This window comes from Lactuca virosa, chromosome 4, assembly GCF_052849685.1.
Source record: "Lactuca virosa cultivar CGN04683 chromosome 4, Lactuca_virosa_CGN04683_v6, whole genome shotgun sequence".
In the NCBI taxonomy this organism is placed as follows: Eukaryota; Viridiplantae; Streptophyta; class Magnoliopsida; order Asterales; family Asteraceae; genus Lactuca; species Lactuca virosa.
In genome coordinates, this window is record NC_136429.1 from 128,121,307 (window position 1) to 128,131,588 (window position 10,282).

Genomic DNA, 10,282 nt, shown 5'->3' on the forward strand with positions numbered 1-10,282 from the left:
TGTGAATTGCATGCTAGATTAGGGCTAAGGATCTAAGAAGGATGCCTTATATGCCTATTATATGTGCTTGTAGACCTGCATGCTAGTACTGATAAGTCAGTGATAGGATGGCCTGTTTAGGTTATGCCTGATTGTATGAGCCTTTGAATTGCATGTACAGATTACTGATTAGATGATAGAATGGTTTGATTGGATCATGTTGGTTAGAATTTCCATTGTCTGAATACTGCTTGCTTTGTGCTTTGTGGGACTCCTAGTCATGTGAGTTAGCTACTAAGTGAATATGATAAGTCACATGGGACACAGACCAACTAATCTCAGAGTGATGGACTTGACCCTATTGCGCAGCTCTCGTTTGAGTCTAACCGTTCTAGGGATGAATCTTTTACTCGAAGGATCATTTGCTCTCTGTTGCATGTGGCTATATTCATAAGGTAGTTAGTTGACATTACTGGGAATCTTTCAGCAGCTGAGGACTGGGTGCGTTCGAGAACATAGGGAAAGCCTAGGATAGGATTAGTGCTGGGAAGGGTATTAGTGTAAGGGACTTGGTGGAGTTGAGGCAATATTTGAGGAAAGTACGAATAGATGTGGAAGGTAGTATGGGCCCATACTACTGAAAGCAGAGGATTCGTACTCGAATCAAGGAAGGCTGAGATAAGACCAGGGAGCTTGTAGTGTTTTTGACCCCTCAATATGTGACGGGTATTCAGATGGTTGTTATGGTATGTATTCAGCATGGAGACGCTACGTGAGATACCAATTAGTAGTTCAGGTGCCGGTGAGGGATGTGGCTCAGGCTATGGAGCCGGGGAGCTTGGCGATCGGATGAGAGAGTTTATTTCAGATGAGATTACGCGCAGCATCATTGATCAGACTCCTGTGATATTCGGTTCGGTCAAGGAGGGGATTTTGGAACTTTTAGATAATCGCCTAGAGGCCTTTTGGGCCGAGATCATTGCGGGGCAGTTGCGGGCTCATTCGGAGCCCAATGCTTACGGATCCTTGAGATCCTTCAGGAAGGAGGACCCTACTGTTAACTCTGGTCATTTGGGACTGGGGGTGGGTTATGCACCTTGTCTTCAGGAGAGTCTACCACATGATTGGATCACTGTGGAGGTTTCGCGAGCCCTACGAGAGGAGTTACCCGACATCATTGGGCGTGTCACTGATAGATTGGTCACCAGATTCGAGGGGCGGGCCTCAGTTATACAAGCGATTGATGGGATGGTCGAGGTAACTCAGGAGAAAAAGATTGGTTTGGATGGACAGCTGGGGAAGAGGAAGTGGGAACATGGTCTGGGTCGACAAACCGAGCAGTTGGGTGCGGCGGCATCAAGTGTCAGAGATCCGAGGGGTCGTGGCGGTTACACGAAGGACGAATGGGTACAAAAGGATGTTCGTAGCAGGTCTAAGTGCGGCAGGTGCGGGTGGAAGGGTCACAATCGCCAAGAATGCACGTTAGAGGTAGAGTTGTGTCATCGTTGTCACCAGCCTGGTCATATCAGGGCGAATTGTCCCCGCATAGAGGTTAGGGCTGCTCATGATTCATCGCAGGTACTTCCGCAGGAAGTCAAGATCGAGCCGCAATAGATCGCTGATATGTAATTTGAAATTCCCCTTTCTGTAATGAAATTATGGTGTAACTACTCTTAATAAACAGTTGTATTTGCTTTGAAATCTCACTAAGTTTTGGGTAAGTGTATCCATGGGTTTATTTCTCTACTTGTATGTGAATTATAATTTCAAGAAATATCATATGCCAATTGCATACCATGAGTTGTTAGTGGATTAGAAGAGGGATTGTATCTCGTATAGAGAGTTCCAAGTGAGTGGTTGTTATTTAGGGTTGAGGTCGAGATCGACTTCGGGGTATTGCGTGAGAGGTTTGTGATTAGTTCATTGGGCTAGCTCCCCTGTATCGTTGGGTATAGTGATTTCATCATCTGTTTGGGAATGGTACCAGAAGGATACGTGTGTTAGACGCATAGGTGTTTGGTCATTGGATGTTTCAAGAGAATTATATTTTCGCATGGTTGTGTTCGGTTAGAGTTCAGTGGTGCTGTGAGAATGGAAGTGGGAGCGAAGATTCGCCAGCCAGGGTAAAGATTGAGGCCTCCATTCGCCAACATGGGAGGTGGATTGAGGTATCGGACCAGATCAGATTTCAAGAGTACTCTTCAAGATTTCAGAGAATGGGTGATCTTAAGGTTTGACTGGTAGTGGAACGCTAACATTGGTAAGCACATGTTTTTGACACTGGACTATTATGAAGTAAGAAGGATTGGGAATCCTTCAATTCTCACGTGCCGTGAAGAATTAGTAGAATCTAAGTGGGGGAGAATCGATCAGGTATCCAAGAGCAGAATGGGTGTGAAACTAGGATGAGTTTCGCATCCCCGCTAGGGAGAAAGACGACCGAGTGGCAATCTAGTTTGAGGATTGTGGGAGTTGGAAGTTCGGAAAACGTTCCAACATTTGGTCCTCGTTTTCCCTTGGCATCAGATAGCAGTCCTCGGGAAACATGTTAGGGATTTCAGTCAGGACATGAGTTCAGCTGGGGATATTAGATCAGGTATATAAGCTCGAATTTGGGTGTGTTCGAAATAGTAATCAGCGGAAAGACCATGGTCAGCGGTTGAGTTAGTATGAGAAGTGTTGTAAGTTTGCGGGTGTAGCCGTAGCATTCACAAGGTTTTCAGATAGTGATAGAAGTGTTGTAAGTCTGCGGGTGTAGCCGTAGCATTCACAAGGTTGTCAGATAGTGTTAGAAGTGTTGTAAGTCTGCGGGTGTAGCCGTAGCATTCACAAGATTGTCAGATAGTGATAGAAGTGTTGTAAGTCTGCGGGTGTAGCCGTAGCATTCACAAGGTTGTCAGATAGTGTTAGAAGTGTTGTAAGTCTGCGGGTGTAGCCGTAGCATTCACAAGATTTTCAGATAGTGATAGAAGTGTTGTAAGTCTGCGGGTGTAGCCGTAGCATTCACAAGGTTGGCAGATAGTGCTAGAGTACTGTAAGTCTACAGGTGTAGCCGTAGCATTCACAAAATTGTCGGATAGCGTTAGAGTGTTGTAAGCCTGCGAGGGTAGCCGTAGCTTTCACTAGGTTAGTAGATAGTATAGGAGTGATGTTAGATCACGGGATGAACCGTAGCACCCATCAATTCTGGTGCAACAGTAAGGACGTGGCAAATCCACAGATTGGGATACAGAATTACCTAGATGGATTAGATCTGGTTGAGCCCATGGAAGACCGTGGGAACACCACGACAGTCATGGGATCAAGGAAGCGATGGGCCACATAAGGTCGTTTGTGATATAATGCTATATATAGTCATGATGCATTCACTTTTATCTTTGGGATTGGTGACGTCAGGATTCGACGTATGGACCGATCGATTGGGTCAGGAGGTCGATAGAGCCTCAGTGGCAAGATAACTAGTGACAACTATTGACAGATGAGGATTGAATTCGGAAGTCGTGTGGGGCGACTGTGTGGGAGTCTTTAGGCTCATGAACCGAAATGGAATCTGGTACCTCAGATGACTGGCAGATGAACTGGGACCAGGAAGGTCTCAGTGGATTTTGGAAAGCAACCAGGAGGCAGCATACTGTTCAGGCAGTTCGGTACTTCGGGCAGCTTCGGTGTCTCGAGCGGTAATGGTGTTATAGGATGTCATGTACGGACGAAGCGACTGATTGATTGGGAAGTGATGAGTCACTTACAATGGGATTAAATAATCTCAGAGTAGTTGATTTGAACCTGTTGCACAACTCTCGTATGAGTCTAACCGTTACAGGGATGAATCTTCTACTCGAAGGATTATCTGAGCCTTCTGCCAATATGAGTGTTCTGTAGCGGTATATGGTCGGTAATTTTGCTTTGTTTGAGATGGCAGGGTGAGCAGGGATTGGAAGCAATTTGTGTGGTGCGAGACTATATGATGATGGTTTGGTGACAGATCTGATAGGGAGTCAGGCCATTGAGACTCCGGCTTCAAATTTCAGGTGAAGTAGGGCAGGTTTTATTTGAAGAGATTGAGGATTCATCTTCACCGGGTTTTAAGAATTAATCTAAGGATTCATTGTATGATCAGAGTTGGAAGGGTTATGACTGGTTTACCATCAGTTGGGAGAAGGCATGGGTTGTTTCAGCACGGGCGAGTTATCGGGAAGTCAGGTTATTATAGATGTCGGGTATCGGAAGGTAGAAGTGGCTGCAAGGGCGGAAGGTTCGGGTGTTATTTTTAGGATAGGAGTTTCGGTTGCCTGGAGAAGGTTATTTTACGTGCAGGACTTTCGGTCATGATCATCAAGTTGATTGTGTTGGCATAAGTGTTAATAAAGAGCGATTTCGAGGACAAAATCTAAATTAAGTGGGGGAGAGTTGTAATGCCCTGTTCCGAATCGATTCCTAGTCTGAGGCTGTGGCCCGAAGATCGATCATTATAAGGATTAGGGCTTTTGAAAAGGTATGATATAGGCCCATTTTGGGTGCGGGTGATGTATTAGAAGTGATCTGGGTGTTCGGTTCGTGTTTCAGAGCCTAAGGGTATTTCGGTAAAGTGTCAGTTCGGGCTTTTGTGGAAAATGGATTTTTTTTGGAAGGTCTTAAGAAATGTTTGAGTTGTTAGAAGTGTAGGGCTTCTCGTTACCTTTCCGTTGATATAAGGATCGTTGGAATCGGGCTTATAACGAAGAAGTTATGGCCTTCGGAAGTTTCGTGGGTTTAAGGCTTAGCCGAGTACGCGGGGCGTACACAAAGCGTACGCGGGGCGTACTAGTGAAGAAGGCAGTACGCGGGGCGTACTTTGGAGTACGCTGGGCGTACTGACCAGGATGGTCGCGAATGTTCCTAGGAGTACGTTGGGCGTACCATATGTACGTTGGGCGTACGCCAGTCAGATCAGAACCCTATTTTAGGGTCTTGGTGTTGGGTTTTGAGCAAACTAACACTCCTAAGGTGTTCATGCAACCCTAGAAACCTTGGATCTATGTTTGTCTAAAATACATGCAAAATAATTTTCCAATGTTCATAACCTATCTAGCATACATGGGGTACTTTTAAACATAAAAGATACTAGAAGAATTACATACCTTTGTTAGTGAGTTGATTCCTTGGGAGTTTGAGAGCCAAGCACCAATAATGTGAATGCCTCAAATGGAAATCACAAATCACCACAAACTTGGAAAACTTATGAGAGAGCACTCTAATACTCTAGAAATCGGCCACACCTTATGCACACACACATAGTGTCTTCTCAAGCACCATAAGCCTCTTTATATAGTGTAGATGATTAGGGTTATGAACCATGCAAACCCTAATAACCCATGTCTTTTCCTATTCCAAGGATCCATGGGTTAAAAGCTCCATGGATCATCCATGGACTCCCATTCAAGCTTAGCCCATTTCCTCATGAGTGTTAGCCCACACTATATAAGTACAATAGCCCATTATTTAATTAGTCACCTTATGATCACTAAATTAATTCATAATTAATTTAAGATCAATACTAATTAAATAATACAATTTCATATTAATATATTATAACTTATAATATATTAGTAGGCCGCAAATCTACTCTTCTCATAATGTTATCCATATAAATAGTTCGGGTGAAGTGCAACCCAAATGGACCATGCCGGGTCGGGTCAAGTATATACCAAATAAGTTATGGACTTAAACACCTTATCCAACAGTCTCCCACTTAGATAAGTCTGATAACTGTATTTGCCTATATAGCTTCAGGAACCAACCGACAATCGTAGCTCTCGAAAACTCTGTTGAACTATGAAGCGCCATTTTAGATAAGTGATCACATAATCCTCTGCTCTCATGATATCAGCCGGACAAATACATGGAACAATGTCTTACTTATTGTCCAGCAGTTTGTTTCCCGATTTCCGATTTGTTTGACAAAGAACTTAATCGAACACATCAATTTAGTTCTGACCGGGCCCGGTACATTGGTCAAAACAAAATCATCAAGGGGCCCAGATATCGCTTCTATTTCTAAAAGGAACAGATAAACTTCGACTCATATGCTTGTTTTACTACTTATTGAATTGCACACAAAGGCACGTTTTATAACATCAAGTTACTGATGCGTTTACGTGCAATCAATGCACAACCAACTCATAGGTAACAACTCATATCTCTAGGTTTGAAGACTTATATGATATTACCGTCTCACGATCACTTGAGATGAATTCCATGAAGTGATACAAGTGAGCGTGGGTTTATTCCAATACTCATAACTTATGAGTACTCATGAATGTTGTAGCAACCATTGCTAGGGCTAAACACCTTTAGTCATCTACAATCCCAATTCATGACAGTCTTGATTCATACCTACTTCCGACATATGACCGACTGTGGAGAGTTTGAATAAACTTATTATTCTGGAAGTCAAAACATGCAAAGCTGAAACAATAGTAAATAATTGACAATGATAGCAACACCTTACTCATAAATAAATCACAACTTTTATTCATCATCAAACGTCGATTACATTTTACAAGTTTCAGTAATAACTATCTAATCTGTAAAACTAATATCGTCCCTCAGCCCGATGTGTCTCGCATGCTGCAAATGCTTCACCCTCGTCAGTCCCTTCGTAAGGGGATCCGCAGGGTTCTCATATGACGATACCCTCTTTGCCACGAGGAGTCCCTCTTCTATCTTGTGTCTTATGAAGTGATATTTTCTGTCAATGTGTCGGGATCTGCCATGATCTCTTGGTTCCTTGGCTAAGGCAACCGCACTATTGCTGTCACAGAAAATCTCCATAGGCTCCTTAATAGCTGGTACAACTCCAAGGTCTCCGATGAAGTTCCTCAGCCATATCGCCTCCTTTGCCGCTTCACTCGCTGCTATGTACTCTGCTTCACAAGTCGAATCAGCTACAGTCTCATGTTTGGAACTCTTCCAAGTAATTGCCCCTCCATTTAAGGTAAAGACCCAGCCCGACTGAGAGCGGAAGTTATCCCTATCAGTCTGAAAGCTAGCATCACTATACCCTACTACTCTCAAGTCATCACTCCCACCAAGGGTAAGGATCCAATCCTTAGTCCTCCGCAGGTACTTGAGAATATTCTTTACCGCAGTCCAATGAGCCTTGCCAGGGTTCCCCTGATATCTGCTGACCATGCTCAAAGCGAAGGCCACATCAGGACGGGTACAAGTCATAGCATACATGATCGAGCCAACAGCGGAAGCATAAGGTAATCGACTCATCTCAGCTATCTCATCTTTTGTACTCGGGCTCTGAGCCTTGCTCAGTTTGGCATTGCTTTGGATCGGTAATTCTCCTTTCTTGGAATTCTGCATGTTGAACCTTTTCAACACCTTATCCAAGTAGATACTCTGACTAAGTCCAATTAGTCTTTTACTCCTTTCTCTTAATATCCTTATCCCTAGGATATAGGCAGCTTCTCCAAGGTCCTTCATAGCAAAGCACTTCCCAAGCCAGGACTTAACCTCCTGCAAGGTTGGGATGTCATTTCCTATGAGTAGTATGTCATCCACATACAGTACCAAAAAGCTAACTATACTCCCACTAGCTCTGACATACACGCAGGACTCATCTTCACTTCTTGAGAAACCAAACTCTTTGACCTTCTCATCGAAACAAAGATTCCAACTTCGAGATGCTTGTTTCAATCCATAAATGGATTTCTCAAGCTTGCACACTCTATTGGGGTACTCTGCACTGCAAAAACCTTCTGGCTGGTTCATGTAAACATCCTCAGCCAACTTTCCGTTAAGGAAAGCGGTTTTGACATCCATTTGCCATATTTCATAATCATGAAATGCAGCAATGGCTAGCATAACCCTAATAGACTTAATCTTTGCTACTGGTGAAAAGGTTTCATCATAATCAATACCCTGAGTCTGAGTAAAACCCTTCGCAACCAGTCGAGCCTTATAAGTGTGCACCTTCCCATCCATGTCGGTCTTCTTCTTGAAGATCCATTTGCACCCGACTGTCTTACGGCCTGGTACATTGTCAACCAAGTTCCAAACTTGATTGTCATACATGGACTGTATCTCGTTGTCCATAGCCTCCTTCCATTTAGCAGACTCTGGGCCTGCCATGGCTTCCTTGGCACTGTTAGGTTCATCCAGATTTACCAGTGTACTGTCACTGATAAATGTATCACCTTCCGTAGTAATATGAAATCCATAATAAAACTCAGGTGTGTTCCTAACCCTTGTGGAACGCCTCGGAAGTATAGACTCATCAGCTGGATCAACAGGAATTTCCTCCTCAAGTTGATTGCTAGTGTCTGAGGTTCCTTCACCAATTGAGTCTTGAATTTCTTCAAGGTCAATTTGCCTCCCACTGTCTCCTTGGTTTATAAATTCTCTCTCTCGAAAGACCCCTCTCCTAGCCACAAAGACCACATTCTCACTGGGTCTGTAGAAGAGGTAACCAAAGGATTTTTGTGGGTAGCCGATGAAAATACACCTTTCACTTCGAGGTTCGAGCTTGTCATGAGTCTCGCGCCTCACGAAAGCCTCACAACCCCAAATCTTGATATGGTCCAAATTGGGAACTTTCCCAGTCCACATTTCATGAGGTGTTTTGGCAACCTTCTTTGTAGGGACTAGATTAAGGATGTGGGTGGCAGTCTTTAAGGCATACCCCCAAAAAGAGATTGGTAGCGAAGCTCGACTCATCATAGAGCGAACCATGTCCAACAAAGTTCGATTACGCCTCTCAGCTACACCATTCAGCTGTGGTGTCCTGGGAGGTGTCAATTGTGAGACAATCCCACACTCCTTAAGATAGTCGAGGAACTCAGTACTAAGATACTCACCACCTCGATCAGCTCGAAGCATCTTAATGTTCCTGCCCAATTGATTTTCTACTTCCTGTTTAAACTCTTTAAACCTTTCAAAAGTTTCTGACTTATGTTTGATTAAGTAGACATAACCATATCTACTAAAATCATCAATAAAAGTCACATAATAGCGATTAGCATCCCTTGTGGCGGTTTTGAATGGTCCACATACATCAGTATGTATAAGGTCCAACAAACCCTCACCCCTTGCACAAGTACCAGTGAAGGGTGATTTTGTCATTTTTCCAAGTAGACAAGACTCGCAACTATCATCCGACTTGAGGTCGAACGACTCCAAGACTCCATCCTTTTGGAGCTGGCCTATGCGTTTCTTGCTTACATGTCCAAGACGACAATGCCACAAAGATGCTTTATCCAAGCTAGTAGAAGAATCAATACATAATACATTATTTCCTAAATTATCTACAGCCGATACAGCTTCATACACACCATCACAAGGTAATGCTTTAAAATAAAGAACATTATTAAAGAAAGCATTAATACTACCAACTTCATTATCAAAAGAAAAGGTAAAACCTTGTTTGTACAAAGCATGAAAGGAAATAATATTCCTCGCCATTCCAGACGAGTACACACATTTATTCAAATCTAACTTTAACCCACTATCTAGCAACAAAGTATAAACTCCAATCTTGGCAACAGGTGCAACCTTCTTGTTCCCCATGATTAAGTTTATCTTTCCGTGCTCCACATCCTCACTTCTTCTTAGGCCTTGCATGTCACAACAGATGTGAATACCACAACCTGTATCAAGAACCCAAGAATTAGAATATGGTGAGTTATTAGACAATATAGTGTAAATACCTGCATGGGATGGTTTCACTTTCCCATCCTTGACATCCTGCAAGTACTTTGGGCAGTTTCGCTTCCAGTGCCCCTTATTTTGACAGTAGAAGCATTCAACATCCTTAGGGATGGCAGAAGGAGTGATAGAACCACCTTTGGTTCCAGATGAGGAGCCTTCAAGGGACTTTCCCTTGGTACCCTTCGAAGGGTGCTTCCTCTTCTTCCCTTTGCCTTGCCCGATAGCCAAAACAGGGGTAGTAGTAGGAGTAGGAGTAGTAACCGACTTACTCTTAAGACCACTTTCGGCAGTCTTCAGAAGTCCTTGAAGCTTACTGAGTGTGACTTCCTCCTTGTTCATGTGGTATGTCATACGAAATTGATCATAACACGAGGGAAAGGAGTGCAAAATGATATCAATTGCCAACTCCTCAAGGAAGTTCACATTCAGTTTCATTAGACGGTCCACATACCTTTGCATTTTCTGCATGTGGCTCGTGATTGGTTCGCTATCCTTCATACAGGTAGTGATCATGGAGGAGATTATTTCATACCGCTCTTGACGAGCACTCTGATGGTACCTTTCCATCAGATCCTGATGCATCTCAAAAGGGTAATAGTCCTCATAGGAA